The sequence below is a fragment of the Electrophorus electricus genome, chromosome 2, assembly GCF_041902795.1.
Source record: "Electrophorus electricus isolate QZ-2024a chromosome 2, ASM4190279v1, whole genome shotgun sequence".
Taxonomy (NCBI): Eukaryota; Metazoa; Chordata; class Actinopteri; order Gymnotiformes; family Gymnotidae; genus Electrophorus; species Electrophorus electricus.
The window spans coordinates 5,027,351-5,043,943 of NC_137498.1; the positions used below are offsets into that span (position 1 = coordinate 5,027,351).

Below are 16,593 nucleotides of genomic sequence, written 5' to 3' on the forward strand. Positions count from 1 at the left end.
GCTGAGTTTAAGTTGATTTCCCTGTGCAGTTCTTTAGCCTCACCTGCCCATGCTTCCCTTTGTTCCAACTATTTCAAACAGCAAAAATGGATGAGAAATGCTTCTGCACAGTATATAAACTGGGACCTGTGACCTGGAAAGCAAATGCATTGACCACTACTCTAGAAAAATCAAGAGTGTTCAACATCTATATCAATCAATAATTATACCCCCAAAAGGTCTGGTTGTTAACAGGATTTATGACAAAATGATGCCGCGATTAGACAAGGAGCTTGGCGTCTCAGTCTCAGGACCTAAAGGGCAAACTGCAAAAAGAGAACCACTTCATACACACAACAATTGCCCCACTAGTGTGCTATCAAGAGGGATGTTTCTGCCCAGTTTCGAACTGAGGACCTTTCGCGTGTTAGGCGAATGTGATGACCACTACACTACAGAAACCACTGTTAAAAGGTTCTTTGGGCTCACTCTCCAGCTTTTGCTCATTTTTGGCACTTGAAAATCATAGCTTTAAATCTGGCTAAGGAGTCTGACTTCTCAATCATTAGGATGGAAATTCTCACAACCCCACCAAAGTTCTCTTGTTTCTTACCATTTGAGGAACAGACTGTTGCTAACTAGGCATATTATGAAGAGTTTTACTTTATCTCTGTAGTTCCCTCATTGGCATATAGAGCATAACCTATTGCGCAAATTCTGTATGCTTGACATTGCCTTGCAAGGATTTTTTCTTTGCCATAGAATTGATGAAATTAACTTTTGAAATTCAGCTAATTAGCATAACCTCTGTTGGGAAACAAAATGAGAACACACTCACCAAAGTTTATGCTTCCTGTAGTAATGTTTAAGAAACTGGCTTGAATTGTCTTCACCCCATTAGGACGCAAAATTCAAACCCAGCAACCAATGTTTACTTGTTTCATTGCCTTTGAGAGACAGAATGTTACTCTCTAGGAATAATATGAAGAACTTTACCTGATCACTGGAAGCTGTTTCACTGGCATGGAAAGCAATCCCTAGTGCACAGATTCTGCATCATAAACATTGCTTTGCATGGATTTTAATTGTCAGGAGACTAGAAGGAATTTACTTTTAAGAATTAGCTAAGTAGCATAACTTATCTCTGTTAGTAGATCAAATACAGATGCACTCGTGGTGTTTCTGTTTTGTTTACTTTTGTTTGAAATACATGGATTAGCACACCCATCATGCTACAATGAGTTTTACATCATGCCTGTGACAATTGAAATCAGCCTTAAGCACAGCTCCTAAAGCACAGTCCTTGCATCACCGGAGCAAAAGTGTGCTGCATATATTGACTTTCTCAGTTTGCAAATAGAGCCCCAACAGAGAAACTACTCTTTATGTCCATACTAAGATGATAGTAATCTTCTGATCTTGAAATTTTAATTTTGCACAATGTGGAACCAAGTTGCAGAAGAAGACGTTGGGGATTTCACATGAGTTATAGTGCCAGAGTTTGGAGTACAGGAATTGGAGAACTCAATCGGAGTAAGTAGGGAGTTCAAAAAATCTTTTCACTCTGCTGCAAGAAGGCCATTCGATTCCCTGATGTCTACTTCAAATACAAGAGTCAGAAACCCAAGAACCAACTACTGTTTCTGCTCAGCTTCAATTCAAGGACCTTTTACGTATAATGCAAAGGTGATGACCACTTCACTACAGAAATCATGCAAAGACAGCTTGATGCAGTATGGTATCAATGCACTTTCAGAACAATCTTTTCACCAACTCATACCCAAAACTGATAATGAGTGCAAGTTATTGAGTAAAAGAATGAATATCATTTATGCCAAAACCTTTCATATTAGCAAGTTCACAAATAGCTGCCATTTTACGCAAATTTAGTGGGTATGTTGGATGGCCTAAAATGCTAATAATGAGCAGATGTACCTAAAATTCAATTGGTTCACAATTCCAATTTTTCAGAAATATCTGATTCAAACTTGCAGAAAAAATATTGGATAGCTGACAGGAAACCCTCTAGTCCGAGCGACACTTCAGTCCAAACTGGTGGTCCTGGAAAATGGTAGGTTCTGTTCTGGCTTTCTAAACTTATGCAGCAGGGCCATGTGAGATCTTCACTGCTTAAGGCCATAAAACCCGAAGATCTTTTTCTTTGAAGTCCCAATAGTTGTGCTCAGAACCTCACTCATCTCAATTGTACTTTGAAGTCATGAACAGTATTGCCTTCTTTTAACGTTTTGAATACAGTTAAAAAGCAGCTCAGCTGCAGTTCCATGATGCTGAGTTTAAGTTGATTTCCCTGTGCAGTTCTTTAGCCTCACCTGCCCATGCTTCCCTTTGTTCCAACTATTTCAAACAGCAAAAATGGATGAGAAATGCTTCTGCACAGTATATAAACTGGGACCTGTGACCTGGAAAGCAAATGCATTGACCACTACTCTAGAAAAATCAAGAGTGTTCAACATCTATATCAATCAATAATTATACCCCCAAAAGGTCTGGTTGTTAACAGGATTTATGACAAAATGATGCTGCGATTAGACAAGGAGCTTGGCGTCTCAGTCTCAGGACCTAAAGGGCAAACTGCAAAAAGAGAACCACTTCATACACACAACAATTGCCCCACTAGTGTGCTATCAAGAGGGATGTTTCCGCCCAGTTTCAAACTGAGGACCTTTCGTGTGTTTGGCGAATGTGATGACCACTACACTACAGAAACCACTGTTAAAACGTTCTTTGGGCTCACTCTCCAGCTTTTGCTCATTTTTGGCACTTGAAAATCATAGCTTTAAATCTGGCTAAGGAGTCTGACTTCTCAATCATTAGGATGGAAATTCTCACAACCCCACCAAAGTTCTCTTGTTTCTTACCATTTGAGGAACAGACTGTTGCTAACTAGGCATATTATGAAGAGTTTTACTTTATCTCTGTAGTTCCCTCATTGGCATATAGAGCATAACCTATTGCGCAAATTCTGTATGCTTGACATTGCCTTGCAAGGATTTTTTCTTTGCCATAGAATTGATGAAATTAACTTTTGAAATTCAGCTAATTAGCATAACCTCTCTTGGGAAACAAAATGAGAACACACTCACCAAAGTTTATGCTTCCTGTAGTAATGTTTAAGAAACTGGCTTGAATTGTCTTCACCCCATTAGGAGACAAAATTCAAACCCAGCAAGCAATGTTCACTTGTTTCATTGCCTTTGAGAGACAGAATGTTACTCTCTAGGAATAATATGAAGAACTTTACCTGATCACTGGAAACTGTTTCACTGGCATGGAAAGCAATCCCTAGTGCACAGATTCTGCATCATAAACATTGCTTTGCATGGATTTTAATTGGCAGGAGACTAGAAGGAATTTACTTTTAAGAATTAGCTAAGTAGCATAACTTATCTCTGTTAGTAGATCAAATACAGATGCACTCGTGGTGTTTCTGTTTTGTTTACTTTTGTTTGAAATACATGGATTAGCACACCCATCATGCTACAATGAGTTTTACATCATGCCTGTGACAATTGAAATCAGCCTTAAGCACAGCTCCTAAAGCACAGTCCTTGCATCACCGGAGCAAAAGTGTGCTGCATATATTGACTTTCTCAGTTTGCAAATAGAGCCCCAATAGAGAAACTACTCTTTATGTCCATACTAAGATGATAGTAATCTTCTGATCTTGAAATTTTAATTTTGCACAATGTGGAACCAAGTTGCAGAAGAAGACGTTGGGGATTTCACATGAGTTATAGTGCCAGATTTTGGAGTACAGGAATTGGAGAACTCAATCGGAGTAAGTAGGGAGTTCAAAAAATCTTTTCACTCTGCTGCAAGAAGGCCATTCGATTCCCTGATGTCTACTTCAAATACAAGAGTCAGAAACCCAAGAACCAACTACTGTTTCTGCTCAGCTTCAATTCAAGGACCTTTTACGTATAATGCAAAGGTGATGACCACTTCACTACAGAAATCATGCAAAGACAGCTTGATGCAGTATGGTATCAATGCACTTTCAGAACAATCTTTTCACCAACTCATACCCAAAACTGATAATGAGTGCAAGTTATTGAGTAAAAGAATGAATATCATTTATGCCAAAACCTTTCATATTAGCAAGTTCACAAATAGCTGCCATTTTACGCAAATTTAGTGGGTATGTTGGATGGCCTAAAATGCTAATAATGAGCAGATGTACCTAAAATTCAATTGGTTCACAATTCCAATTTTTCAGAAATATCTGATTCAAACTTGCAGAAAAAATATTGGATAGCTGACAGGAAACCCTCTAGTCCGAGCGACACTTCAGTCCAAACTGGTGGTCCTGGAAAATGGTAGGTTCTGTTCTGGCTTTCTAAACTTATGCAGCAGGGCCATGTGAGATCTTCACTGCTTAAGGCCATAAAACCCGAAGATCTTTTTCTTTGAAGTCCCAATAGTTGTGCTCAGAACCTCACTCATCTCAATTGTACTTTGAAGTCATGAACAGTATTGCCTTCTTTTAACGTTTTGAATACAGTTAAAAAGCAGCTCAGCTGCAGTTCCATGATGCTGAGTTTAAGTTGATTTCCCTGTGCAGTTCTTTAGCCTCACCTGCCCATGCTTCCCTTTGTTCCAACTATTTCAAACAGCAAAAATGGATGAGAAATGCTTCTGCACAGTATATAAACTGGGACCTGTGACCTGGAAAGCAAATGCATTGACCACTACTCTAGAAAAATCAAGAGTGTTCAACATCTATATCAATCAATAATTATACCCCCAAAAGGTCTGGTTGTTAACAGGATTTATGACAAAATGATGCCGCGATTAGACAAGGAGCTTGGCGTCTCAGTCTCAGGACCTAAAGGGCAAACTGCAAAAAGAGAACCACTTCATACACACAACAATTGCCCCACTAGTGTGCTATCAAGAGGGATGTTTCTGCCCAGTTTCGAACTGAGGACCTTTCGCGTGTTAGGCGAATGTGATGACCACTACACTACAGAAACCACTGTTAAAAGGTTCTTTGGGCTCACTCTCCAGCTTTTGCTCATTTTTGGCACTTGAAAATCATAGCTTTAAATCTGGCTAAGGAGTCTGACTTCTCAATCATTAGGATGGAAATTCTCACAACCCCACCAAAGTTCTCTTGTTTCTTACCATTTGAGGAACAGACTGTTGCTAACTAGGCATATTATGAAGAGTTTTACTTTATCTCTGTAGTTCCCTCATTGGCATATAGAGCATAACCTATTGCGCAAATTCTGTATGCTTGACATTGCCTTGCAAGGATTTTTTCTTTGCCATAGAATTGATGAAATTAACTTTTGAAATTCAGCTAATTAGCATAACCTCTGTTGGGAAACAAAATGAGAACACACTCACCAAAGTTTATGCTTCCTGTAGTAATGTTTAAGAAACTGGCTTGAATTGTCTTCACCCCATTAGGACGCAAAATTCAAACCCAGCAACCAATGTTTACTTGTTTCATTGCCTTTGAGAGACAGAATGTTACTCTCTAGGAATAATATGAAGAACTTTACCTGATCACTGGAAGCTGTTTCACTGGCATGGAAAGCAATCCCTAGTGCACAGATTCTGCATCATAAACATTGCTTTGCATGGATTTTAATTGTCAGGAGACTAGAAGGAATTTACTTTTAAGAATTAGCTAAGTAGCATAACTTATCTCTGTTAGTAGATCAAATACAGATGCACTCGTGGTGTTTCTGTTTTGTTTACTTTTGTTTGAAATACATGGATTAGCACACCCATCATGCTACAATGAGTTTTACATCATGCCTGTGACAATTGAAATCAGCCTTAAGCACAGCTCCTAAAGCACAGTCCTTGCATCACCGGAGCAAAAGTGTGCTGCATATATTGACTTTCTCAGTTTGCAAATAGAGCCCCAACAGAGAAACTACTCTTTATGTCCATACTAAGATGATAGTAATCTTCTGATCTTGAAATTTTAATTTTGCACAATGTGGAACCAAGTTGCAGAAGAAGACGTTGGGGATTTCACATGAGTTATAGTGCCAGAGTTTGGAGTACAGGAATTGGAGAACTCAATCGGAGTAAGTAGGGAGTTCAAAAAATCTTTTCACTCTGCTGCAAGAAGGCCATTCGATTCCCTGATGTCTACTTCAAATACAAGAGTCAGAAACCCAAGAACCAACTACTGTTTCTGCTCAGCTTCAATTCAAGGACCTTTTACGTATAATGCAAAGGTGATGACCACTTCACTACAGAAATCATGCAAAGACAGCTTGATGCAGTATGGTATCAATGCACTTTCAGAACAATCTTTTCACCAACTCATACCCAAAACTGATAATGAGTGCAAGTTATTGAGTAAAAGAATGAATATCATTTATGCCAAAACCTTTCATATTAGCAAGTTCACAAATAGCTGCCATTTTACGCAAATTTAGTGGGTATGTTGGATGGCCTAAAATGCTAATAATGAGCAGATGTACCTAAAATTCAATTGGTTCACAATTCCAATTTTTCAGAAATATCTGATTCAAACTTGCAGAAAAAATATTGGATAGCTGACAGGAAACCCTCTAGTCCGAGCGACACTTCAGTCCAAACTGGTGGTCCTGGAAAATGGTAGGTTCTGTTCTGGCTTTCTAAACTTATGCAGCAGGGCCATGTGAGATCTTCACTGCTTAAGGCCATAAAACCCGAAGATCTTTTTCTTTGAAGTCCCAATAGTTGTGCTCAGAACCTCACTCATCTCAATTGTACTTTGAAGTCATGAACAGTATTGCCTTCTTTTAACGTTTTGAATACAGTTAAAAAGCAGCTCAGCTGCAGTTCCATGATGCTGAGTTTAAGTTGATTTCCCTGTGCAGTTCTTTAGCCTCACCTGCCCATGCTTCCCTTTGTTCCAACTATTTCAAACAGCAAAAATGGATGAGAAATGCTTCTGCACAGTATATAAACTGGGACCTGTGACCTGCAAAGCAAATGCATTGACCACTACTCTAGAAAAATCAAGAGTGTTCAACATCTATATCAATCAATAATTATACCCCCAAAAGGTCTGGTTGTTAACAGGATTTATGACAAAATGATGCCGCGATTAGACAAGGAGCTTGGCGTCTCAGTCTCAGGACCTAAAGGGCAAACTGCAAAAAGAGAACCACTTCATACACACAACAATTGCCCCACTAGTGTGCTATCAAGAGGGATGTTTCTGCCCAGTTTCGAACTGAGGACCTTTCGCGTGTTAGGCGAATGTGATGACCACTACACTACAGAAACCACTGTTAAAAGGTTCTTTGGGCTCACTCTCCAGCTTTTGCTCATTTTTGGCACTTGAAAATCATAGCTTTAAATCTGGCTAAGGAGTCTGACTTCTCAATCATTAGGATGGAAATTCTCACAACCCCACCAAAGTTCTCTTGTTTCTTACCATTTGAGGAACAGACTGTTGCTAACTAGGCATATTATGAAGAGTTTTACTTTATCTCTGTAGTTCCCTCATTGGCATATAGAGCATAACCTATTGCGCAAATTCTGTATGCTTGACATTGCCTTGCAAGGATTTTTTCTTTGCCATAGAATTGATGAAATTAACTTTTGAAATTCAGCTAATTAGCATAACCTCTGTTGGGAAACAAAATGAGAACACACTCACCAAAGTTTATGCTTCCTGTAGTAATGTTTAAGAAACTGGCTTGAATTGTCTTCACCCCATTAGGACGCAAAATTCAAACCCAGCAACCAATGTTTACTTGTTTCATTGCCTTTGAGAGACAGAATGTTACTCTCTAGGAATAATATGAAGAACTTTACCTGATCACTGGAAGCTGTTTCACTGGCATGGAAAGCAATCCCTAGTGCACAGATTCTGCATCATAAACATTGCTTTGCATGGATTTTAATTGTCAGGAGACTAGAAGGAATTTACTTTTAAGAATTAGCTAAGTAGCATAACTTATCTCTGTTAGTAGATCAAATACAGATGCACTCGTGGTGTTTCTGTTTTGTTTACTTTTGTTTGAAATACATGGATTAGCACACCCATCATGCTACAATGAGTTTTACATCATGCCTGTGACAATTGAAATCAGCCTTAAGCACAGCTCCTAAAGCACAGTCCTTGCATCACCGGAGCAAAAGTGTGCTGCATATATTGACTTTCTCAGTTTGCAAATAGAGCCCCAACAGAGAAACTACTCTTTATGTCCATACTAAGATGATAGTAATCTTCTGATCTTGAAATTTTAATTTTGCACAATGTGGAACCAAGTTGCAGAAGAAGACGTTGGGGATTTCACATGAGTTATAGTGCCAGAGTTTGGAGTACAGGAATTGGAGAACTCAATCGGAGTAAGTAGGGAGTTCAAAAAATCTTTTCACTCTGCTGCAAGAAGGCCATTCGATTCCCTGATGTCTACTTCAAATACAAGAGTCAGAAACCCAAGAACCAACTACTGTTTCTGCTCAGCTTCAATTCAAGGACCTTTTACGTATAATGCAAAGGTGATGACCACTTCACTACAGAAATCATGCAAAGACAGCTTGATGCAGTATGGTATCAATGCACTTTCAGAACAATCTTTTCACCAACTCATACCCAAAACTGATAATGAGTGCAAGTTATTGAGTAAAAGAATGAATATCATTTATGCCAAAACCTTTCATATTAGCAAGTTCACAAATAGCTGCCATTTTACGCAAATTTAGTGGGTATGTTGGATGGCCTAAAATGCTAATAATGAGCAGATGTACCTAAAATTCAATTGGTTCACAATTCCAATTTTTCAGAAATATCTGATTCAAACTTGCAGAAAAAATATTGGATAGCTGACAGGAAACCCTCTAGTCCGAGCGACACTTCAGTCCAAACTGGTGGTCCTGGAAAATGGTAGGTTCTGTTCTGGCTTTCTAAACTTATGCAGCAGGGCCATGTGAGATCTTCACTGCTTAAGGCCATAAAACCCGAAGATCTTTTTCTTTGAAGTCCCAATAGTTGTGCTCAGAACCTCACTCATCTCAATTGTACTTTGAAGTCATGAACAGTATTGCCTTCTTTTAACGTTTTGAATACAGTTAAAAAGCAGCTCAGCTGCAGTTCCATGATGCTGAGTTTAAGTTGATTTCCCTGTGCAGTTCTTTAGCCTCACCTGCCCATGCTTCCCTTTGTTCCAACTATTTCAAACAGCAAAAATGGATGAGAAATGCTTCTGCACAGTATATAAACTGGGACCTGTGACCTGGAAAGCAAATGCATTGACCACTACTCTAGAAAAATCAAGAGTGTTCAACATCTATATCAATCAATAATTATACCCCCAAAAGGTCTGGTTGTTAACAGGATTTATGACAAAATGATGCCGCGATTAGACAAGGAGCTTGGCGTCTCAGTCTCAGGACCTAAAGGGCAAACTGCAAAAAGAGAACCACTTCATACACACAACAATTGCCCCACTAGTGTGCTATCAAGAGGGATGTTTCTGCCCAGTTTCGAACTGAGGACCTTTCGCGTGTTAGGCGAATGTGATGACCACTACACTACAGAAACCACTGTTAAAAGGTTCTTTGGGCTCACTCTCCAGCTTTTGCTCATTTTTGGCACTTGAAAATCATAGCTTTAAATCTGGCTAAGGAGTCTGACTTCTCAATCATTAGGATGGAAATTCTCACAACCCCACCAAAGTTCTCTTGTTTCTTACCATTTGAGGAACAGACTGTTGCTAACTAGGCATATTATGAAGAGTTTTACTTTATCTCTGTAGTTCCCTCATTGGCATATAGAGCATAACCTATTGCGCAAATTCTGTATGCTTGACATTGCCTTGCAAGGATTTTTTCTTTGCCATAGAATTGATGAAATTAACTTTTGAAATTCAGCTAATTAGCATAACCTCTGTTGGGAAACAAAATGAGAACACACTCACCAAAGTTTATGCTTCCTGTACTAATGTTTAAGAAACTGGCTTGAATTGTCTTCACCCCATTAGGACGCAAAATTCAAACCCAGCAACCAATGTTTACTTGTTTCATTGCCTTTGAGAGACAGAATGTTACTCTCTAGGAATAATATGAAGAACTTTACCTGATCACTGGAAGCTGTTTCACTGGCATGGAAAGCAATCCCTAGTGCACAGATTCTGCATCATAAACATTGCTTTGCATGGATTTTAATTGTCAGGAGACTAGAAGGAATTTACTTTTAAGAATTAGCTAAGTAGCATAACTTATCTCTGTTAGTAGATCAAATACAGATGCACTCGTGGTGTTTCTGTTTTGTTTACTTTTGTTTGAAATACATGGATTAGCACACCCATCATGCTACAATGAGTTTTACATCATGCCTGTGACAATTGAAATCAGCCTTAAGCACAGCTCCTAAAGCACAGTCCTTGCATCACCGGAGCAAAAGTGTGCTGCATATATTGACTTTCTCAGTTTGCAAATAGAGCCCCAACAGAGAAACTACTCTTTATGTCCATACTAAGATGATAGTAATCTTCTGATCTTGAAATTTTAATTTTGCACAATGTGGAACCAAGTTGCAGAAGAAGACGTTGGGGATTTCACATGAGTTATAGTGCCAGATTTTGGAGTACAGGAATTGGAGAACTCAATCGGAGTAAGTAGGGAGTTCAAAAAATCTTTTCACTCTGCTGCAAGAAGGCCATTCGATTCCCTGATGTCTACTTCAAATACAAGAGTCAGAAACCCAAGAACCAACTACTGTTTCTGCTCAGCTTCAATTCAAGGACCTTTTACGTATAATGCAAAGGTGATGACCACTTCACTACAGAAATCATGCAAAGACAGCTTGATGCAATATGGTATCAATGCACTTTCAGAACAATCTTTTCACCAACTCATACCCAAAACTGATAATGAGTGCAAGTTATTGAGTAAAAGAATGAATATCATTTATGCCAAAACCTTTCATATTTGCAAGTTCACAAATAGCTGCCATTTTACGCAAATTTAGTGGGTATGTTGGATGGCCTAAAATGCTAATAATGAGCAGATGTACCTAAAATTCAATTGGTTCACAATTCCAATTTTTCAGAAATATCTGATTCAAACTTGCAGAAAAAATATTGGATAGCTGACAGGAAACCCTCTAGTCCGAGCGACACTTCAGTCCAAACTGGTGGTCCTGGAAAATGGTAGGTTCTGTTCTGGCTTTCTAAACTTATGCAGCAGGGCCATGTGAGATCTTCACTGCTTAAGGCCATAAAACCCGAAGATCTTTTTCTTTGCAGTCCCAATAGTTGTGCTCAGAACCTCACTCATCTCAATTGTACTTTGAAGTCATGAACAGTATTGCCTTCTTTTAACGTTTTGAATACAGTTAAAAAGCAGCTCAGCTGCAGTTCCATGATGCTGAGTTTAAGTTGATTTCCCTGTGCAGTTCTTTAGCCTCACCTGCCCATGCTTCCCTTTGTTCCAACTATTTCAAACAGCAAAAATGGATGAGAAATGCTTCTGCACAGTATATAAACTGGGACCTGTGACCTGGAAAGCAAATGCATTGACCACTACTCTAGAAAAATCAAGAGTGTTCAACATCTATATCAATCAATAATTATACCCCCAAAAGGTCTGGTTGTTAACAGGATTTATGACAAAATGATGCTGCGATTAGACAAGGAGCTTGGCGTCTCAGTCTCAGGACCTAAAGGGCAAACTGCAAAAAGAGAACCACTTCATACACACAACAATTGCCCCACTAGTGTGCTATCAAGAGAGATGTTTCTGCCCAGTTTCGAACTGAGGACCTTTCGCGTGTTAGGCGAATGTGATGACCACTACACTACAGAAACCACTGTTAAAAGGTTCTTTGGGCTCACTCTCCAGCTTTTGCTCATTTTTGGCACTTGAAAATCATAGCTTTAAATCTGGCTAAGGAGTCTGACTTCTCAATCATTAGGATGGAAATTCTCACAACCCCACCAAAGTTCTCTTGTTTCTTACCATTTGAGGAACAGACTGTTGCTAACTAGGCATATTATGAAGAGTTTTACTTTATCTCTGTAGTTCCCTCATTGGCATATAGAGCATAACCTATTGCGCAAATTCTGTATGCTTGACATTGCCTTGCAAGGATTTTTTCTTTGCCATAGAATTGATGAAATTAACTTTTGAAATTCAGCTAATTAGCATAACCTCTGTTGGGAAACAAAATGAGAACACACTCACCAAAGTTTATGCTTCCTGTAGTAATGTTTAAGAAACTGGCTTGAATTGTCTTCACCCCATTAGGACGCAAAATTCAAACCCAGCAACCAATGTTTACTTGTTTCATTGCCTTTGAGAGACAGAATGTTACTCTCTAGGAATAATATGAAGAACTTTACCTGATCACTGGAAGCTGTTTCATTGGCATGGAAAGCAATCCCTAGTGCACAGATTCTGCATCATAAACATTGCTTTGCATGGATTTTAATTGTCAGGAGACTAGAAGGAATTTACTTTTAAGAATTAGCTAAGTAGCATAACTTATCTCTGTTAGTAGATCAAATACAGATGCACTCGTGGTGTTTCTGTTTTGTTTACTTTTGTTTGAAATACATGGATTAGCACACCCATCATGCTACAATGAGTTTTACATCATCCCTGTGACAATTGAAATCAGCCTTAAACACAGCTCCTAAAGCACAGTCCTTGCATCACCGGAGGACAAGCCTGCTGCATATATTGACTTTCTCGGTTTGCAAATAGAGCCCCAACAGAGAAACTACTCTTTATGTCCATACTAAGATGATAGTAATCTTCTGATCTTGAAATTTTAATTTTGCACAATGTGGAACCAAGTTGCAGAAGAAGACGTTGGGGATTTCACATGAGTTATAGTGCCAGATTTTGGAGTACAGGAATTGGAGAACTCAATCGGAGTAAGTAGGGAGTTCAAAAAATCTTTTCACTCTGCTGCAAGAAGGCCATTCGATTCCCTGATGTCTACTTCAAATACAAGAGTCAGAAACCCAAGAACCAACTACTGTTTCTGCTCAGCTTCAATTCAAGGACCTTTTACGTATAATGCAAAGGTGATGACCACTTCACTACAGAAATCATGCAAAGACTCCTTGATGCAGTATGGTATCAATGCACTTTCAGAACAATCTTTTCACCAACTCATACCCAAAACTGATAATGAGTGCAAGTTATTGAGTAAAAGAATGAATATAATTTATGCCAAAACCTTTCATATTTGCAAGTTCACAAATAGCTGCCATTTTACGCAAATTTAGTGGGTATGTTGGATGGCCTAAAATGCTAATAATGAGCAGATGTACCTAAAATTCAAATGGTTCACAAGTCCAATTTTTCAGAAATATCTGATTCAAACTTGCAGAAAAAATATTGGATAGCTGACAGGAAACCCTCTAGTCCGAGCGACACTTCAGTCCAAACTGGTGGTCCTGGAAAATGGTAGGTTCTGTTCTGGCTTTCTAAACTTATGCAGCAGGGCCATGTGAGATCTTCACTGCTTAAGGCCACAAAACCCGAAGATCTTTTTCTTTGCAGTCCCAATAGTTGTGCTCAGAACCTCACTCATCTCAATTGTACTTTGAAGTCATGAACAGTATTGCCTTCTTTTAACATTTTGAATACAGTTAAAAAGCAGCTCAGCTGCAGTTCCATGATGCTGAGTTTAAGTTGATTTCCCTGTGCAGTTCTTTAGCCTCACCTGCCCATGCTTCCCTTTGTTCCAACTATTTCAAACAGCAAAAATGGATGAGAAATGCTTCTGCACAGTATATAAACTGGGACCTGTGACCTGGAAAGCAAATGCATTGACCACTACTCTAGAAAAATCAAGAGTGTTCAACATCTATATCAATCAATAATTATACCCCCAAAAGGTCTGGTTGTTAACAGGATTTATGACAAAATGATGCTGCGATTAGACAAGGAGCTTGGCGTCTCAGTCTCAGGACCTAAAGGGCAAACTGCAAAAAGAGAACCACTTCATACACACAACAATTGCCCCACTAGTGTGCTATCAAGAGGGATGTTTCTGCCCAGTTTCAAACTGAGGACCTTTCGTGTGTTTGGCGAATGTGATGACCACTACACTACAGAAACCACTGTTAAAACGTTCTTTGGGCTCACTCTCCAGCTTTTGCTCATTTTTGGCACTTGAAAATCATAGCTTTAAATCTGGCTAAGGAGTCTGACTTCTCAATCATTAGGATGGAAATTCTCACAACCCCACCAAAGTTCTCTTGTTTCTTACCATTTGAGGAACAGACTGTTGCTAACTAGGCATATTATGAAGAGTTTTACTTTATCTCTGTAGTTCCCTCATTGGCATATAGAGCATAACCTATTGCGCAAATTCTGTATGCTTGACATTGCCTTGCAAGGATTTTTTCTTTGCCATAGAATTGATGAAATTAACTTTTGAAATTCAGCTAATTAGCATAACCTCTCTTGGGAAACAAAATGAGAACACACTCACCAAAGTTTATGCTTCCTGTAGTAATGTTTAAGAAACTGGCTTGAATTGTCTTCACCCCATTAGGAGACAAAATTCAAACCCAGCAAGCAATGTTCACTTGTTTCATTGCCTTTGAGAGACAGAATGTTACTCTCTAGGAATAATATGAAGAACTTTACCTGATCACTGGAAACTGTTTCACTGGCATGGAAAGCAATCCCTAGTGCACAGATTCTGCATCATAAACATTGCTTTGCATGGATTTTAATTGTCAGGAGACTAGAAGGAATTTACTTTTAAGAATTAGCTAAGTAGCATAACTTATCTCTGTTAGTAGATCAAATACAGATGCACTCGTGGTGTTTCTGTTTTGTTTACTTTTGTTTGAAATACATGGATTAGCACACCCATCATGCTACAATGAGTTTTACATCATGCCTGTGACAATTGAAATCAGCCTTAAGCACAGCTCCTAAAGCACAGTCCTTGCATCACCGGAGCAAAAGTGTGCTGTATATATTGACTTTCTCAGTTTGCAAATAGAGCCCCAACAGAGAAACTACTGTTTATGTCCATACTAAGATGATAGTAATCTTCTGATCTTGAAATTTTAATTTTGCACAATGTGGAACCAAGTTGCAGAAGAAGACTTTGGGGATTTCACATGAGTTATAGAGCCAGATTTTGGAGTACAGGAATTGGAGAACTCAATCGGAGTAAGTAGGGAGTTCAAAAAATCTTTTCACTCTGCTGCAAGAAGGCCATTCGATTCCCTGATGTCTACTTCAAATACAAGAGTCAGAAACCCAAGAACCAACTACTGTTTCTGCTCAGCTTCAATTCAAGGACCTTTTACGTATAATGCAAAGGTGATGACCACTTCACTACAGAAATCATGCAAAGACAGCTTGATGCAGTATGGTATCAATGCACTTTCAGAACAATCTTTTCACCAACTCATACCCAAAACTGATAATGAGTGCAAGTTATTGAGTAAAAGAATGAATAACATTTATGCCAAAACCTTTCATATTAGCAAGTTCACAAATAGCTGCCATTTTACGCAAATTTAGTGGGTATGTTGGATGGCCTAAAATGCTAATAATGAGCAGATGTACCTAAAATTCAATTGGTTCACAATTCCAATTTTTCAGAAATATCTGATTCAAACTTGCAGAAAAAATATTGGATAGCTGACAGGAAACCCTCTAGTCCGAGCGACACTTCAGTCCAAACTGGTGGTCCTGGAAAATGGTAGGTTCTGTTCTGGCTTTCTAAACTTATGCAGCAGGGCCATGTGAGATCTTCACTGCTTAAGGCCATAAAACCCGAAGATCTTTTTCTTTGCAGTCCCAATAGTTGTGCTCAGAACCTCACTCATCTCAATTGTACTTTGAAGTCATGAACAGTATTGCCTTCTTTTAACGTTTTGAATACAGTTAAAAAGCAGCTCAGCTGCAGTTCCATGATGCTGAGTTTAAGTTGATTTCCCTGTGCAGTTCTTTAGCCTCACCTGCCCATGCTTCCCTTTGTTCCAACTATTTCAAACAGCAAAAATGGATGAGAAATGCTTCTGCACAGTATATAAACTGGGACCTGTGACCTGGAAAGCAAATGCATTGACCACTACTCTAGAAAAATCAAGAGTGTTCAACATCTATATCAATCAATAATTATACCCCCAAAAGGTCTGGTTGTTAACAGGATTTATGACAAAATGATGCTGCGATTAGACAAGGAGCTTGGCGTCTCAGTCTCAGGACCTAAAGGGCAAACTGCAAAAAGAGAACCACTTCATACACTGTTTACAAACAACAATTGCCCCACTAGTGTGCTATCAAGAGGGATGTTTCTGCCCAGTTTCGAACTGAGGACCTTTCGCGTGTTAGGCGAATGTGATGACCACTACACTACAGAAACCACTGTTAACAGATTCTTTGGGCTCACTCTCCAGCTTTTGCTCATTTTTGGCACTTGAAAATCATAGCTTTAAATCTGGCTAAGGAGTCTGACTTCTCAATCATTAGGATGGAAATTCTCACAACCCCACCAAAGTTCTCTTGTTTCTTACCATTTGAGGAACAGACTGTTGCTAACTAGGCATATTATGAAGAGTTTTACTTTATCTCTGTAGTTCCCTCATTGGCATATAGAGCATAACCTATTGCGCAAATTCTGTATGCTTGACATTGCCTTGCAAG

At 38.9% G+C, this 16,593-nt stretch overlaps 1 protein-coding gene and 6 non-coding genes across 7 annotated transcripts in view; all 7 read right to left on the reverse strand.

Annotated features, from left to right (window-relative positions):
* The window catches only part of LOC145659971 (alpha-1-antitrypsin homolog), a 268,558-nt gene that overhangs the window by 75,642 nt on the left and 176,323 nt on the right, over positions 1-16,593 (reverse strand). The gene's annotated exons all lie outside the window — the stretch shown is intronic.
* Positions 369-441, reverse strand: trnav-aac (transfer RNA valine (anticodon AAC)). Its single transcript has one exon. It is a non-coding gene; the product is annotated as a tRNA-Val (tRNA).
* Positions 4,901-4,973, reverse strand: trnav-aac (transfer RNA valine (anticodon AAC)). The gene has a single exon. It is a non-coding gene; the product is annotated as a tRNA-Val (tRNA).
* Positions 7,167-7,239, reverse strand: trnav-aac (transfer RNA valine (anticodon AAC)). The gene has a single exon. It is a non-coding gene; the product is annotated as a tRNA-Val (tRNA).
* trnav-aac (transfer RNA valine (anticodon AAC)) lies at positions 9,433-9,505 on the reverse strand. The gene has a single exon. It is a non-coding gene; the product is annotated as a tRNA-Val (tRNA).
* trnav-aac (transfer RNA valine (anticodon AAC)) lies at positions 11,699-11,771 on the reverse strand. The gene has a single exon. It is a non-coding gene; the product is annotated as a tRNA-Val (tRNA).
* On the reverse strand, positions 16,240-16,312 carry trnav-aac (transfer RNA valine (anticodon AAC)). Its single transcript has one exon. It is a non-coding gene; the product is annotated as a tRNA-Val (tRNA).